The following is a 19240-nucleotide window of genomic DNA, read 5'->3' on the forward strand; positions in this document are numbered from 1 at the left end:
CCTGGGAGGTAAAAGGACAATCTTTGTGTAAAAAACTACTGAGGAAGTTTAGAGAACCAGCGTTTGCGACAAGGCCGTAGAACGTGTCCAATACCACCGAAGTTTATCGCATTCAAGCACCGCAAACGCAAAACAAGGGAGATCATGGCTCGTTCATGGTTATATAAGAAATCGTATTGTTATATTTGCAAGCGGGACACGAAAGGCGATGACTGGAAGTACGAGGGGCAATCAATAAGTGACGCAACATTTTTTCTCGGCAAATTTCGGTTATGAAGTGTGGAATTTGTTGTCAGACATCGTTAAATATACCTGCTTCAGGCTCTGTAGTTTAATGAGGTTCCGATAGGTGGCGGCGCTATATGAAACCTTCAAAATGCGTCTGTGACGGAGTTGCGTTCGAAGCAGATATCTGTCACTGAGTTTCTTTTGGCGGAAAAACAGAGCACTGCAGTATTCATAGGCGCTTGCAGAATATCTACGGAGACCTGGCAGTGAACAAAAGCACGCTGAGTCGTTGGCCCCGACGCTGTCATCATCGCAACAAGGTGGCGCAAACCTGTCCGATCTCCCGTGCACCGGCCAGCCGCACACAGTTGTGACTCCTGCAATGTTAGAACGTGCGGACACTCTCATTCGAGGTGATGGACGGATCAAAACGAACTTCTGCTTCTCCACGACAACGCAAGGCCTCACACAAGTCTGCGCACCTTAGAGAAGCTCACAGAACTTCACTGGACTGTTCTTCCCCATCCATCACACAGCACGGATCTCGTATCTTTCATATGCTTGAACCAATTAAGGGTGCACTCGTCGGAAAGCAGTACATCTATGATGGGGAGGTTATTGATGCAACAGTACAGCGATACAATGTGAACATACACGCCTCTCCGTAAGGTGGCATAAGGCCGTCGCACTGAGCGGAGAGTATGTTGAAAAATGGTGTTTTGTAGTCATAACTGTGAGGAGTTATATGGTGTACTAGAATCCTGAATCAAACAAACTGCTTTTGGAGAAAAAGTATCGTATTGCTTATTGAACGCCCCTCCTAGAAGAAAGTACTCCCTACCCAGGAGCTTACGGGGTACACATGTAGATACGGAAAATGAATACTATCTCGGATAATTACTACTAGTTATTATCCACCTTCCACACGGAGCACGTCCATATCTCACCACAGACTTCTAGTATCAGCTGCACGCAGCTGACGTCAACAAGTGTATGGGCCTGAAGATGACGTTGTTACAACGTTGAACTAGTTGTCAAAATAAAATCGACACCTTAAATACAGCTGGAGGAATTTCTTCATTTTTAATATAAATTATGAAGGAGGATGTCCACGGTGATCTTCTCGCGACCTACATCGTAATTCCGGTTTGTCAGAATATCCACCACGGTACCGGGTCACAAGTTTCGGGTTCGCATTGATTAAAAGATATAAGCTTTCCGATTTCGGCATCTCGTCCAGTCAAACGACAACTCAGAACGCGTCCAGCGCTGTGATGAGTTGGTGAGGTGAACCACTTAAGGACAACTCTCTCTCGCTCCTTGTGGGTGTCCAGTGAGCCCCGGTTCCCGAATCGAAAGCGAATGTCGTGGGGGTTTTGCTGAAAGGGGAATAACTTCTTAAAAATTCCAAAACTGTGACTGCATAGTAATTATAGTCTTCAAACCTGTAATGAACGTTTCACTCTGCAGCCGAGTCTTCCCTGTTTAACTTCGCGGGCAACCTCACTGTGTATGGCAGAGTGTACTTTTTATTCCACTGTCACTTCCCCACTTTTCTCTTTTATTCGCGAATAGTTTGCTGGGATAATGACAGTTGGTCAACTTCCCTGTGACCTTGAACCGTTCTAACTTTACTACCACGGTCTTTGTTACTTTCTCGCAGATTAAAATTGGACCCTGGATTGGAGCTCGAACTCGGAAAGAAATAGGGACGTAACGATAGAATGAAAGGTAGAGGTTCAGTCGTCAAGAGCTTAGCAGGCGAAAGACAAATGTTTCCATGGTTCAGTACACAGCACCAATCCGCAAGGGAGTTTCATAATCTTGAAATAAGAGCTTTTTTTTTATTAGTGACTGACGACAGTGTACTGAACCATAGTCCACCACTGTTTACTTCATTTGCGGACTAATAATTACGGCTATTAGGAGTCGTATGTTTTTAGACTGATTAGTACCTCCTAGAACAAGTGCCCAGAGCAAGTCATTAATGCAGCAGATTGGGTATTGAAGTGCGGACACTTGGACGCAAAACATTTAGCCTATACAGATAATAATAGTCACTTAACGGTGCAGTTAAGAGAGTGCAGAAAGTATTAAGTAGTAAATTACATGACGTGTTTGAGGGAAGACTGTTAGATGCAGAGAAAAAGCAATTAGCACACTGAAGTGAGAACATATTAGGATACCAACTCTAACATTTCATGCACTTATAACCCTAACATTGCGCACTTTAGTCAGTATACGCTCTTCTTCAAGACTGATTGTGCCGCAGTTATAGCCATATGTTATCGGACACTTAATTGAGTTGTCAAGGCTGTATGCCTGGTTGGTTAGGAAGGAGTTGAAGTTTGTGGTATGTAACTCATATGACCCGATCTGATTTTCTGTAACGTTGAGACGTGTTGAGTGTGCTGTTCACTTATGTTTTGTACTTTTGTAAAAGATGTCTGAAGATGGGTATAATCCCGAAACGCGTAATATGTTCTAATAAAAGAGTCAATTGAACATCTCACGACTTTATTGCGATTGTGCAGCATTGGTTGCCAATTATTAACTTCCATTCCAGTTTCTTTATGATTCAAATTGGTTCTAAATTATCTGGCTGGCTGATTCCCTGAATGGTCGGAGTAAATTCCGTTCCATATATTTTATTCATGGAAATTATCAACTTCGTCTGAATGTTTCATCTTGAGCTTCACTGTTTTCCAATAATTTTGTGGAGGTCAGTCGCTGTAACGTGGCGACAGATTCGAATATCTCACTGTTCGTAGCAGATGGCAAACAATGTACTTTCGTGGTAGTAATTACTCAGCGACATTCAAGTATCTCATATTTACCAGTTGGTGAGAGTGGTTCTCAAGCTTAAAATCTGGGAGGATTCATGGTCGCTCTTCCGGCAACTTACATTTTCTGTCCTTGTAAACTTAATTTTAAGAAACGTATTAGAATTAGTAATCACTGGGTAATTTACGATCTCTGTTACGATACTATTGTAGATATGATGTTGAAGAACGTTTTGTGCATACTTTAAATGTCCCAGTTACAAACAATGCAAAAATGACCGTGACATCTGTTATAGGATCTATAACGATTCAGCCGGCCGGAGTGGCCGTGCGGTTCTAGGCGCTACAGTCCGGAGCCGAGCGACCGCTCCGGTCGCAGGTTCGAATCCTGCCTCGGGCATGGATGTGTGTGATGTCCTTAGGTTAGTTAGGTTTAATTAGTTCTAAGTTCTAGGCGACTGATGACCTCAGAAGTTAAGTCGCATAGTGCTCAGAGCCATTTTTTTTATAACGATTCTGTTCTAAAGCTCCGTTGACACTAGTATTAAATGACCATAAGCTTTGTATTTTACTTACCACATAAAAGTGATTGTTGGCACATTTATAAAAAAAAAATTATGCTAAATCTTTAATAGCAATGGCTGAGTTTATTTAACACATTTTTTTAAAACGTTCTCCAGTTGCAAACTGTTTTCCCTTTGTTGCGAATTCCACGTGTTTACTGCACTGTAGCACTCTTACGTCCTCCTGAGTCCCTTATTTCCCTTAACAGTAAATAGAGTGCCGCTCCCGCAGACAGTAACGCTTTATAAGTGCACGTTTAGTATCGTTAATATCTTAAAAGCCTCCGAAACTGTAATAGAGAAGAGATTCGAGTCCTCCCTCGAGCATGGGTGTGTGTGTTTGTCCTTAGGATAATTTAGGTTAAGTAGTGTGTAAGCTTAGGAACTGATGATCTTAGCAATTAAGTCTCATAAGATTTCACACGCATTTGAACATTTTGTAACAGAGAGGTGGAAAGCTCTGTTCGGAATATCTTATGAAATCATCGGCTCTATGACGTCATAGTCCTATTCATCGTGATACTGAACCTGACGTAGCCGCATGGCTGGATGTGTACCAATGCGGAGCGTAATGGGACGAGACGCGGACCAGTGTGCGTGGCTGGGAGCTGTCGTCAGAGAGCTGGAACGAGCGCGTGGAGGCTAGCTTACGCCTGCCGAAAAACTCCAGCCTCGTCTGACGGGTCACAATAAAAAGTACTTCCAATTGGGCACAGATTAAAACGGCGAACCGCCAACTTCTCCCGCCTAGCTTTCGCCTGGTCTCTGGCCTGGTGTGGCGGGTTCGTGCTAGCTGGCAGTCGACACCGTTCGCCCTGATTCCCTTGCTGCACTTGACCGCCGGGAACCAGATTCGCCCTCATCCGCTTCTTTTTCTTCGATTCGCGGACATGCTTCATCGACGGCACGGCTCGACGCGCTGACAGAGGAATGAGAACACCAACCGGCCAGTCAGCTGCCCGTTAGCCGCTGCTCCATCCTACGCTGCGTACCGTCCAGCGGCTGTCTCCCCACCTGGCGGTTCACCCACACAGCACATATAGCGCGCTCCATATAGCTCCACGGCCACCCTGCCCATTTTCGTGGGGGGGGGGGGGGGGGACACAGATTACCTGTCAACGTGTTTGGCTTCCCGATGGCATTAGGTTTATGTCACTGACGTAAAATTCTGGATATTCGAGAACTCTTGAAGAAAATATACGACATAATTCAATTCCATTAGAAAAGAATTATGTACACTACTGGCCATTAAAATTCCTACACCATGAAGATGACGTGCCACAGACGAGGAATTTAACCGACAGGAAGAAGATGCTGTCATATGCAAATGATTAGCTTTTCAGAGCATTCACACAAGGTTAGCGCCGGTGGCGATACCTACAACGTGCTGACATGAGGAAAGTTTCCAACCGATTTCTCATGCACAAAGAGCAGTTGACCGGCGTTGCCAGCTGAAACGTTGTTGTGATGCCTCGTGTAAGGAGGAGAAATGCGTACCATCACGTTTCCGAGTTTGATAAACGCCGGATTGTAGCCTTACGCGATTGTGGTTTATCGCGACATTGCTGCTCGCGTTGGTCGGGATCCAATAACTGATAGGAGAATACGGAATCGGTGGGTTCAGGAGGGTTATACGGAACGCCGTGCTGGATCCCAACGGCCTCGTATCACCAGCAGTCGAGATGACAGGCATTTTATCCGCATGGCTGTAACGGATTGTGCAGCCACGTCTCGATCCCTGAGTCAACAGATGGGGACGTTTGCAAGACAACAACCATCTGCGCGAACAGTTCGACGATTTTTGCAGCAGCATGGACTATCAGCTCGGAGACCATGGCTGCCGTTACCCTTGACGCTGCATCACAGATAGCAGCGCCTGCGATGGTGTACTCAACGACGAACCTGGGTGTACGATTGGCTGCATGGGCAGCTGTACCTGTACACGCCATCCAAGGTCTGTTTGACTCAATGCACAGGCGTATCAAGGCCATTATTACGGCCAGAGGTGGTTGTTCTGGGTACTGATTTCTCAGGATCTATGCACCCAAATTGCGTGAAAATGTAATCACATGTCAGTTCTAGTGTAATATATCTGTCCAATGAACACCCGTTTATCGTATGCATTTCTTCTTGGTGTAGCAATTTTAATGACCAGTAGTGTATTACAAAATGGGCACAATAGTTTTACTAACAAGTTCTGTTCTACTGTGATCTGCTGAGTATTATTCCTCTCCTGCGCCACAATATTGTCAACAGAGCTTATTTTCTTTCAGCTACAACTGCATGATTACTCCGTATTTCACAACTAAGTGCCTGGCGAAGCGTTCATGGAACCACCTTAAACCTACTTCTCTGCCGTTCCGATCTCGGAACAGCGCGCGAGAAAAACGAATACTCAAATATTCCCGTGTGGGTTCTGGTTTCTCTTATTTTGTTGCGAAGAGAATTTCTATCATTGCGCGTGTGCGCTAAGAAAGTATTTTCACGTTTTGCTGATTGAAATTTCATGAAAAGGTGCTGCAGCATCAAAAACGCGTTTCATTCAATGACTGGCACCCCAATTCGTTTATCATATCCGTGGAACTCTCTCCCCTATTTAGCGATAATACAAAACGAGTTGCCCTTCTGCGAACATTTGGATGACCCCCGTCAACGTTTCTCATGTGGATCCCACACTGCACAGCAACACTCCAGAAGAGGGAAAACAAGCGTAGTGTAAGCAGTGTCTTTGTTGGCCTGTTTCGTTTTCTTAGTGTTCTGCCGGTGAATCACAATCTTCGTTTTGCTTTTCTCGGAATATTGCCTATGTGGTCGTTACGATTTAAGTTACTAGTAATTGTAATCCCTAAGTATTTAGTAAACTTTATAGCTTTTAGATGCCTGTGATGTATTGTATAACCGAAATTTGGCGGATTCCTTCTAGTACTCGTGTAGAGGGCTTCACACTTTTGCACCATACGTATATCTTGTCTAAATAATTTTTCTGCGGAAAATGACAGTATCATCTACAAACAGTCCAAGAGGGCTGCTCAGATTATCTCGTAAATCGTTTAGGCAGCTTAGGAACAGCATGGAGCCTATAATACTTCCTTTGGCAATGCCAGATATTAATTTTGTTTCACTCGATGACTTCCGTCAATTATTTCGAAGTGTGACCTTTCCAACAGGAAAAAAACCCTCTCTAAAATATCGTTTTAATATACCTCTGCAGCAAACAACGTAGGCAGCTTAAAGAAAAAGGCAAACAAGCAATATACTCCAAAATGTACGACAGCTATTCGTTCCAGTTAAGGTTAGTTACAATGTAGCCCCTTTAGTGCGGTTTTGCTATTTTTGTGATCCTATTTTCTGCGCCTTTCATTTTTACTTGAAAAGCAGCGTCTCTTTACAGTATACGTCTCATGGTTCAGTGTGTAACCAAATCAGTTAGGCTCCTACGCCTGTCTGCCATTCTCTTCTACCTAGTGTCTCAGTATCATGTTTCCAGCTCCCAGCTCTATCTGCAACGAAGATCAAGTTTGCCCAATCTCTGTGTCGCGACTGGTGTTGCTAGACCCCAGTGGCAGAAAATCGGAACATTCACAGGTGTTTTCAAAACTCGGTGGAGCAAGAACCAAAAGGCGGGACATAAAAAAAAACTGACTTACAATTTTGCGTGCTTGGTGCTCGGCCACTTGTATTGGAATCTCTTATCAAATATGTAAATATTCGATTAGGAAATATTTCCTCATAATACATTATGGACAAGGATGTTCCCTTCATTCCGTCAATAGATTGGTGCGACAATAGGAGTCGCTACCAAACAAATAGTGGGTGGGAAGAGAGGGAGGGAAAAGTAGAGCACTATTGAGGAAACAGCGTCGTGGTAGAAATATAGCTACAATTGGAAGCCATCCTGGTATATCGTAGTTTCCGTTACTGTCTTAGGCGTGTTCAGAGACTCATTTCGCATTTTCACGTATTCAACCATTTCTTCAAGTGAATACGCAATATTTTTTTGATGGTAGTGCAAAAACGCGCGACATTTGGTGTTCAAATGGTTCAAATGGCTCTGAGCACTATGGGACTTAACATCTATGGTCATCAGTCTCCTAGAACTTAGAACCACTTAAACCTAACTAACCTCCGCCGGGAATCGAACCCGAGAACCCGGGCGTGGGAAGCGAGAACGCTACCGCACGACCACGAGCTGCGGACACATTTGGTGTCATTTGGATCTTGACCGCCTTAAAAATAGGGACACAGCGGAAAAATCGCGATATATGACAACAGGGAAAGTTGCGTCGTTTTATTGTGTCGCACTGAGCTATGGAGTGTGTCTGGAAATTTTGTTCTATCCAGAATTCTAAACTTTACAAGCTTTTAACATGCCGCATTTTTTGGTAACTCGAGTGATGATAAAAATATGGAACCTTTGCTAACTTAGCGTTCCCACTCAGTGAAAGCAACAGTGAGTGTACTCTGATCATCTGGCCAGTTTTAATGTACCTAGGCTAGCGTTTCAATGGGTAGTGGTCCACAAATTTTCTTTAGATTTCATGACGGAGAGACTTCTTATTTAATTGTTGCGTGGCTGAAGCTAACAAGCGTGGACTGTGACGGTTAGTTTCAGAGAACTGAATAATGTCGATGAAGTTGTCCAGATAACAGTCAAAAATGAAAGTGTATAGCATCTGCTAATATTTAAATTAGTGAAATAAAAATCTTTATTTGGATGTTACCTTCTCATATTACATGGAAGTGAAGTAACACACTTGAAACAATTTGAGTACGGATTGGTGAACAGGACCTCCGACAGTTTGTCAGTGTTACGGCCCCATAATTATTTTTAAAAAATGATCTCAGTTATAGTTGTATTTAGACTGAATTATTTATTAGATCCTTCAAATTATCATTAGGCATCTGACGTCCACTGCTCAATAAAGGTCTCTAGATTCTTTTCCTGTACAAAAATACGTACATGATGCTTCTTCATATTTTTAATGTAATCTACACCCATTATATTAGGTCGTCGTCTCATCATTTTACTATTCGAATGCATCCAAGAACGTCCCTGTTTCACCCACTGTCCATTCGTCTTTCTACACGTCCCGACCGTCTCCATTTTATTTTCATTACAGTTGTAAGGTGTCAGGCAAATCCAACACCTTCAATGAAAACCCTGACATGATAGCAAATCCGGCAGTATGTCACATAGCTCCAAATAAATCCTGACATTAAATGAACCGAAGTAATACGATCAACGAGTGAGCAAATGGAAAACCACAAACTAACACAAGAATGCCAAAATGCATGTCATACCTCCCCACCATGAAACAGACGCAGTTCCGAGGGGAGAAACGAGAACAGAAGCCGAGAGCAGAATCGTGTAGGCTAGGAGGCCCTACGATAAGGGACGGACACCCACGTCGCCAGCTGACCGCCAAAACCACCCCCCCCCCCCCCCCCCAGCCCATGTTAAAAGATAGAGCCCACCAGAAGAACAGTATAGATCTTACGATAACACTAAAAGGGCCACACCAGCTGCAAGTTTTAGCGTGAGACTTTTTCGCGTCTCTGTTACGTTGCAAACGTTAAGAAACATTGCCCCACCACGAAAAGTATAACGCTTCTCATTGGATAGACAGAATTTTTGTAGGCGGAGCTTAAGGTTAACATTGAGACCCTGATTGGTCAGTTGAAAACACAGCCAGATAGCTTTTTTTAAACCAACTTCGGTAAATTATAGTAAGGAGAAGTTAGGAGCGGGTTGCTTCCGAGACGGAGAGGTGTGGAGCTGCGCCGCCCGCCGCCCCATGACGCTGCCTATGAACGCACGCGATGCCGCATTTTTGAGCGCATAAGGATTCACTCAACTGCAGACGTCTCATCTGTTACATCACCTTTTTACGTAATACTAGTCTCGATCGTCAATTAAATCTCATGGTGTTCACATTTGGTACTTGAAGTAAAAATCTGGAACGCGATGATTTTTCTGTTATATAATTATTGAGAAGCCACATCAGCCACTGTAATTTACTAAAAGTTAAATAAGTAATTAAAAGATAATTGAGGGTCACTGTAGACCATTTTGATAGTTTTCTCTTTTATGAATCTTAACTTAAATCTAGGTTATAGATGTGATATGGCATAGGTCATCCTTCGATCCATTGTAGAACTTGGAAACCAATTCAGGGAATATTCGTTCACATTTTTGTTGAACGCAGTTGGTTTTTACCATCCTGTATTAAAACATTTCCTTTTATCAATAGTGCAATTATAAACAATGTTTTGTGAGTAAAATAAAATTTCCAATGATGAACTTAACTGCTTTTTCGACGTTATTTTACCAGCCAACTAAAAATAGGAAAGCCTTGAACCCCTTCCACTAAATTTAGTTAGTATTAAGATTCTTTTACAGGGAGTGCAGTGGAGCTGACGCTGAAATCATTAAGTTTTTGTTTATATCATCGTTAGTCTCACTGAACTCTTCTGAACTCTACATGTCATGTATGGTCTGGCGTCTCCTTACCAGCAACAGGTCCCAGGTTCAAACTAGTCAATTTCCTAAAAAAACACGCTCAGAGCGTCGTTGCGCGAAAGTGGTAGGGAGACACGACTTAGAACAAATAGACACCACGCAGAATGTTAGACAGTCACAATCACGTTTCCCACTCGCTTATGTTACCTGGTCGATTTGTCTCTCCACACCTCTCATAGCAAGTCCCATCGAGTATCTCTCCCTAGCTCAGTGAGCATCTATCGGTTTCGTATGGCTTCTTCGTGTAAAGTCTTCGTCTCACTAACCTAACGCAAAACTGATAGTAATTGCTAAATGTGAACTCTCAATTTCAGACACGTTTGAATACTTTTTTTTGAAAACCCTACCTTTTTTATCAAAAGCACTGCAGCCCATTTTTGCTTTCGCGTTTATTTCTTTTGCCACCCAATAGTCCTAGCACTCACCACGAATAAATCTGACGAAATAGTTCACGGATGAACAGTCGAATGCCAGTGTCCAACGGGCACGATATTTCGACAGGCGATCACGTTGCAATCATCAGCGCACCTGATGAACTATTTCGTCATGAATTACTCCGGGAGAAGTTGAAGAATCGCAGGAATAAATTTGTTAGCGAGTGTTTTCCTGATCACGATATTCGACAATCAAATGCCTGGATGTGGAGACCACTTTCAGTGATTGAATGAACATTCTGAACTTATGAAATTTGAGCCAAATGTCTTGAACTCTGCGAAGACAACACTTAACGTTTAGTCGTAATAGATTGATCGATGTCGACTATCCCTTATTGTCAGTAAACACCTTAAGATTACCAAATACATTCACCAAAATTTTCATGTGCGAAGAGAGGTTTCTTAAGGTAGCTACTAAAGCAAAAGCAAAGTCCTCCAGCTGACATTTAAACGAATATAGAGACGTAACTGATAAGAAGCAGCACCAGCAGTCTCATTGACCCATATTCCTAAGTTCAGTAATAAAGCTACCAGACACGTGCTGAGTTGAGCGAGCGAGAGAGCGCAGGCCTACCTTCGTGACGTACACGCCACGGCCTGTCTTTATCGCAGGCCTCGCGAGGTCACCAGTGACGTCACAGCGGGCAGCTTTTGTGCATATTCGAGCTAAAGCATTTTACTTCTAATATCTTCAAAAAGGCCATCATGAGTATCAAATCAGTATCTAATGAACACGATGGCATCAAACTCCAAATGATGAAGCTTGTTATTGAGTAACTACTGTCTGCTACAACAGATATCTTCGTCCAGTCCTTAACCACAAGTGCTTTCCATGAGTCCCGGAAGAGGGACTAGTTAAGCTACTACCTAAAAAGGACGTTGCCACAACACCCTCTGATTAGTGAAATATTTGCGTTCTCCCTGCACTGTCCAAGTCCAGGTAACAAATTACCCAATTACAAACTATCAACTTACTAGATGAATACCAATCAGGTTTCCGTAAATATCGCAGAACAACGTAAAGGTAACAGATGACCTAAAACTGCACAAGAGGCGACTATATTGTGCTGCTTAGACTTCAGTGAAGCTTTTGACTTTCTAGAATTTGACATTTTACATGTCAAACATAGCAGTCTACATTTCCCGCCAAGTGCAGTACAATGGTTTCGCTCATAGCTGACGTGTCACCAACAAAGCGTCATGTCCGGCACCATAAAGTCACAATGGAGACAGGAAGCTTCAGGCGTCCCACGGAGATCAGTATTAGGTACTATTTCCATTGTATGTCAATGATGTGTCATCAGTTTTGTCCTACAACATATACCACATGTATATGGTGATTCAGAAGCGATGGTCAACATCCAGGGATTTTACAGGAGTGATCATTCGAAACAAAAAAATAAAGTAAATACGGGCTCTAAAACGCATACCTTAAGAGCTATGAGCAATTCCTGATCTTCGATACTGTGCAGCAAATATCTTGTACTGAAAGCTCTTTGCTTTCCATATCTTGGGGTGTTGTAGTGTGGACCAAAACAAGAAACAAATGTCCAGTAAACATGTGCTCTATAATGCATACTTTAAGAGTTGTGAGTACTTATTCATCTTCGCTACTTTGCAACGCAATTCTTGTAATGAAGAAGCGCTCATAATTTTTAAAGTATGTATTTTAGAGCACATGTTTACTGAATATTTTTTTCTTCTTTTGTTCCATACTACCACTTCCCAAAATATGGAAAGCAGAGAGTTTGCAGTACAAGAGATTTGTTTCCAAGTATCGAAGATCAAGAACTACTCATAGCTCTTAAGGTATGCGTTTTAGAGCTATTGTTTACTTGACTTTTTGCTTCGAATGGTCATTCCTGTCATATTCCTGAATATTGGCCATCATTTCTGAAACACCCTGTGTGCTTATGACCAGCTTTATCTAAGTGCGAAACCAATAAACCTGAATGGAACTATTGAGAATCTCAGTAACGACTTGTGTGCACTATCAAAATGGGCACAGAATATGGGCTGTTAATTCTAGGCTCATTAGCCCGAAATTTCGAAAATTCCTGCCATATTTGATCCTAAATGGGACGAATATCAACTTCTCTTCCTCAGCAAAGAGTCTAGCAGTAATAAAAGATGAAAATCTAAATTGGACTGAGTGCATAACTGTAATGTGCAAGAAGGCATCAGCATCTATCCACGCCCCACAAAAATATAAAAAGTTCACCGCTCTTGTACAAATCACTGATTACAGCGATATTATCCTGCGAGATCATGCTCAGGAAAGCTCACGCTACCTGCAACTGGTTATGAATGTCTGTGACCGTTGTATCTGTGAAACTGGACTCTGTGATCATATTTCACCATCATATGCACAGCTATTCTGGCTGTGTACAGACAAGCGCAGAGATTTCGATAACTTCTGTCTTTTCTGGACACTGCCCATCTCTCTGCTCGAGCTTAACATTTTTGCCTGAACAACAAGGCAGAAACGACCGTTCCCGTCAGAGCAAAACCCTTTCTGTCCCATTCCATCGTACTGACATTTTCGCGATGTCCTTCTCAGGAGCAACAGATCAACTCTGGAATAAACTCCCACATAATATCAGACAATTGAACTGAATAACAACTACAGCTTCATAAGATCGTTGATGACGTGTCTACTGAAGCAACAATACTGACTGCCATTATCACTGCACGCACTCGTTACCCTGAACATCCTTCTCTCCGAGCAGATCTTCCTCATTTCCACATAATCGTGGCTGGTGCAATCACTTTAAATTTCCGTTCCCCAGAGCTCGCTATAGCAGAAAATATCTATTTCTTGGACTTACAAATAATTTTTAAATTGACCATTGTAATTATTATTCTTCTTCTTCTTATTGTTATTATTATTATTAGTGGCAGCAGCAGCAGCAGTAGCAGACGTACTGCCAGTATTAACTGTATTAGTTCATTGCTTTTGTTGTGGCATTCCGTCCAAAGACTGGTTTGAGGCAACTTTCCATGCTACTGTGTCCTGTGCAAGCCTTCTCCGAGTAACTACTGCAACCTGTATCCTTCTGAATGTGCTTAGTGTATTCATCTCTTGGTCTCCCCCAACGATTTTTACCCTCCACGCTGCCCTCAAGGACGAAGTTGGTGATCCCTTGATGCCTCAGAACGCGTCCTACCAACCAATCCCTTCTTCTAGTCAAGTTGTGCCACAAATTCGTCTTCTCCCCAAATCTGTTCACTACCTCCTCATTAGTTACGTGATCTGTCATCTAATCTTCAGCATTCTCCTGTAGTACCACATTTCGAAAGCTTCTATTCTCTTCTTGTCTTTATCGCCCACATTTCACACCCATACGTGCCTACAATCCATACAAATACTTTCAAAAAACTCTTCCTGACACTCTATGCTCGATGTGAACAAATTTCTCTTCTTCAAAAACGCCTTCATTGCCATCGCCAGTCTACATTTTATATCCTCTCTACTTCGACCATCCCGTTATTTTGCTGCCCAAATAACAAAACTCATCTACTACTTTAAGTTTCTCACTTCCTAAGCTATTCGTAATTCCCTCAGCATCACCTGATTTAATTCGACTATATTCAATTATCCTCGTCTTGCTTTTGTTGATGTACATCTTATATCTCCCTTTCTGTCCATTCTATTCAACTGTTCTTCCAGTCCTTTGCTGTCTCTAACAGAATTACAATGTCATAGGCAAACCTCAAGGTTTTTATTTCTTCTCCCTGGATTTTAATTCCTACTTCAAGTTTTGCCTTGGTTTACTTTACTGTTTGTTCAATGTACAAATTGAGTAACATAGGCTACCACCCTGTCTCACTCCATTCCCAACCACTGCTTCCCTTTCATGCCCTCGACTCTCATAACTGCCGTCTGGTTTATGTACAAATTGTAAATAGCCTTTCGGTCACTGCATTTTACCCCTGCCATCTTCAGAATTTGAAAGAGAGCATTCCATTCAACATCGTCAAAACTTCCTCCAAGTCTACAAATGCTATAAACGTAGGTTTGTGTTTCCTTAACCTAGCTTCTAAGATAAGTCGTAGGGTCAGTACTGCCTCGCGTGTTCCATGATTTCTACGGAATCTAACTGATGTTCCCCGAGGTCGGCTTAACTCTGAAATTGCTAATACGGAAACGTTCTCCTCTTGTAAAAAATAATGCTGCGAACTTTATTCTTAGAATAAACTTGCAAAGTTGGCCTGCCAAGACAAAAAATGGATCTCGCACGAATGCTGTTTGACATACGTTACATTCCTGACATGCTGGTTAAAAGCATCACGTCACATGTCCATTGGTGTCCCCAAGATTTGCAGAGAACCCAACGTATCACTAAACTGTGTTAGAGCAATTGTTGGAATCGCCTCTAAATCAAAGGAAATTGTCTTTATCCGAAATTACTATCTGCTTTATCACCTGTATGTCACTTTTGTATTACTACTGCTGTCCCTACGATAAGACGTTCCTGCGGCAATGAATCGCAGGAAATCAGGAGGAATATATTATTAGTCACGTTTATTCACTCTTATTTATTTTTATGTTGGTCTTCTCTTTAATCAGTTTGTGTACTGATAAGCATGCTTTTGTTCTCATTTTATGCAGGGTGATTCTCATTAACGTTTAAAAATCCCCCGAAGTGACGTAGGTGACGCTGAGACGAGTAGTTTGATATACGACACATGGTGTTGCCTATGTCGCGAAATACCCTAAAAGTAAATGACAAATGTAAAACATGTGACGTCACCAGATGACATGCCTCACCGCTCGCGCAGCGGTTGGACTTGTTGATTCTACCCTCGCCGGTGGTGGGTGAGTACTACTGACTGAACCGCTAGGCTACCCTGTATCCGATCTTGCGTTATATGATGTGATACTATTGTACTCGACATATTGATAATCCAATTGGTTTACATTTACGAAAACAGTGTAGTATAGCGCAGCGATGTCGCTTCGGTGGTTTTTAAATGTTAATGAGAATCACTCTGAATAAAGCTATAAAAAGTAGGCTAAGTAAGCATTTACAGAAACCGGTATCACATCGTAACTTAGGCCGATAGAGAAATTCTAAAATTTTGTCTGTATTCAGGGACGAATTAAGTTGCAGTATCAGAGAGTTCTGTTTTTGTTACTGATCTTTTTTAGACTATTGTTATGAACGCAAGATACGCCACCCTCCACACACATACTAACTATATTTTGAGGTTATAATTTACGCCTAAAAGTTCCAATAAAGATTTTGTGTTCTGCGACTTCAGTCTATAGATGTCGAACTATATCCGTATTATGATATATTTATCCTCAGAATACCACACACTCACTCTTTCTTGCACTAAACTTATCAGTTTCTCACATTCCATAATTAGTGTGTGAGAATGTCGGTAGATTTAACCGAATAAGAGAAGCTAATTCGAACTTCACCGATTGTCGACCGAAGTCTGTACGTTCGGGCGATGAGATTTGCTGCAGTGCTACTGCGTACGTAGTGGCATACTGGTCTTGAAAGATCGGCCATCTTCGGTCATCGGCGGATTCCACGGATAGCGGCCCAACCGTGACCGGAGCCTTACCGCTGCGTCTCATGTTTTTCTGTCGATCTCGGAAGTCTCCTTATTAATGGAAATTAATTCGCCACTTCCCTAAATGTCGTCGTTCGCCTTAGGAACGTTCGTATTAGGGATAGCCGTTATACCTGAAACAACCGGTTTTTGGTTGTTTCACGTCAGTTTACCCTGATTTTTAAAACCGCTCAAAATGACCGGTTTCTGCAATAAACGATTTTCGGTTTTTTTATTCCTGTCGTTCCCTGTAAAAAACGTAAAAATCGAACGAAGACTGAAAAATTTTTACTCTCTCACTTTCAAGATGCATGGAATCCATCTACCATTCGCTGCTTTTCTCCAAAACTTGTACAAAAAAATCACCATTATTATCCTATTGATTCTAATTTTTTGAAACACTTCTCAAAAATCATGTATAATTGGGGATAATACCATATTTTGGGCATTACGAATAGCCAGTGCTAAAGGGTTAAAACAGATGACGATGAACTCTGTTTTTCGTGTTAATTTGTACATTTTCAGGATCTTTTTTTTTTTTTTTTGTCATCACTCTACTGACTGCTTTGATGCGGCCCGCCACGAATTCCTTTCCTGTGCTAACCTCTTCATCTCAGAGTAGCACTTGCAACCTACGTCTTCAATTATTTGCTTGACGTATTTCAATCTCTGTCTTCCTCTACAGTTCTTGCCCTCTACAGCTCCCTCTAGTACCATGGAAGTCATTACCTCATGTCTTAGCAGATGTCCTATCATCCTGTCCCTTCTCCTTATCAGTGTTTTCCACATATTCCTTTCCTCTCCGATTCTGCGTAGAACCTCCTCATTCCTTACCTTATCAGTCCACCTAATTTTCAACATTCGTCTATAGCACCACATCTCAAATGCTTCGATTCTCTTCTGTTCCGGTTTTCCCACAGTCCATGTTTCACTACCATACAATGCTGTACTCCAGACGTACATCCTCAGAAATTTCTTCCTCAAATTAAGGCCGGTATTTGATATTAGTAGAGTTCTCTTGGCCGGAAATGCCTTTTTTGCCATAGCGAGTCTGCTTTTGATGTCCTCCTTGCTCCGTCCGTCATTGGTTATTTTACTGCCTAGGTAGCAGAATTCCTTAACTTCATTGACTTCGTGACCATCAATCCTGATGTTAAGTTTCTAGCTGTTCTCATTTCTACTACTTCTCATTACCTTCGTCTTTCTCTGATTTACTCTCAAACCATACTGTGTACTCATTAGACTGTTCATTCCGTTCAGCAGATCATTTAATTCTTCTTCACTTTCACTCAGGATAGTAATGTCATCAGTGAATCGTATCATTGATATCCTTTCACCTTGTATTTTAATTCCACTCCTGAACCTTTCTTTTATTTCCATCATTGCTTCCTCGATGTACAGATTGAAGAGTAGGGGCGAAAGGCTACAGCCTTGTCTTACACCCTTCTTAATACGAGCACTTCGTCCTTGATCGTACACTCTTATTACTCCCTCTTGGTTGTTGTACATATTGTACGAGGGGCGTTCAGAAAGTAAGCTCCGATCGGTCGCGAAATGGAAACGACTATGAAAATCCGATAAAGCTTTGCACAGATGTGTTGGGTAGTGTCTCTAGTATAACCCCAGTTAGCATCACGTCGCTCTTCTCATTTCTCAGCTCGCAGTGAGTGCGTAAAGATGTCTAGAAAATAGTGTCTGCCGCCAAGTACGAGGGCCTGGTGAGAAATTTCGCCTGAAGCTATGCAGCTAACATTACATAACTGTCGTGCTGTTTCGTCTTCAAGACAATTCTCAGCCGCATTCTGCAGGGGCAATGAAGATGCTCCTGCATCGTTTGCAAATGGAAATGTTAGATTACCCACAATACAGTCCGCAATTGTCTCCCCCTGAGTTTCATCTCTGGTCACATGAACCGCTGTCTTTGACGACAACATTTTGACACAGACAACGAGGTGTAGGCCAGCGTGGAGAATTGGCGGAAAGCACTGGCGGCTGCCTTCTATGATGAGGCTATTGAAAAGTTGGTACAACGCTATGACAAAAGTCTAAGTCAGAACGGCGACTACGTAGAGAAGTAGCTGAAAGGTGTAGCTAATTGTTACAAGTAAAACATTTCTGATGTTCACTGTGGTTTCAATTTGGCAATCAATCGGAGCTTACTTTCTGAACAGGCCTCGTATATGACCCGTCTCTCCCTATAGCGTACCCCTACTTTTTTCAGAATCTCGAACAGCTTGCACCATTTTATATTGTCGAACACTTTTTCCAGGTCGACAAATCCTATGAAAGTGTCTTGATTTTTCTTTAGCCTTGCTTCCATTGTTAGCCTAAACGTCAGAATTGCCGCTCTCGTCCCTTTACTTTTCCTAAGGCCAAACTGATCGTCACCTAGCGCATTCTCAATTTTCTTTTCCATTCTTCTGTATATTATTCTTGTAAGCAGCTTCGATGCATGAGCTGTTAAGCTGATTGTGCGATAATTCTCGCACCTGTCAGCTCTTGCCGTCTTTGGAATTGTGTGGATGATGCTTTTCCGAAAGTCAGATGGTATATCGCTAGACTCATATATTCTACACACCAACGTGAATATTCGTTTTGTTGCCACTCCCCCCAGTGATTTTAGAAATTCTGTTGGAATGTTATCTATTCCTTCTGCCTTATTTCACCGTAAGTCCTCCAAAGCTCTTTTAAATTCCGATTCTAATATTGGATCCCCTATCTCTTCTAAATATACTCCTGTTTCTTCTTCTATCACATCAGACAAATCTTCACCCTCATAGAGGCTTTCAATGTATTCTTTCCACCTATCTGCTCTCTCCTCTGCATTTAACAGTGGAATTCCCGTTGCACTCTTAATGTTACCACCGTTGCTTTGAATGTCACCAAAGGTTGTTTTGACTTTCCTGTATGCTGAGTTTGTCCTTCCGACAACCATATCTTTTCCGATGTCTTCACATTTTTCCTGCAGCCATTTCGTCTTAGCTTCCCTGCACTTCCTAATTATTTCATTCCTCAGCGACTTGTATTTCTGTATTCCTGATTTTCCCGGAACATGTTTGTACTTCCTCCTTTCATCAATCAACTGAAGTATTTCTTCCGTTACCCATGATTTCTTCGCAGCTACCTTCTTTGTACATATGTTTTCCT

The sequence above is a fragment of the Schistocerca nitens genome, chromosome 6 (genome assembly GCF_023898315.1).
Source record: "Schistocerca nitens isolate TAMUIC-IGC-003100 chromosome 6, iqSchNite1.1, whole genome shotgun sequence".
NCBI lineage: Eukaryota > Metazoa > Arthropoda > Insecta > Orthoptera > Acrididae > Schistocerca > Schistocerca nitens.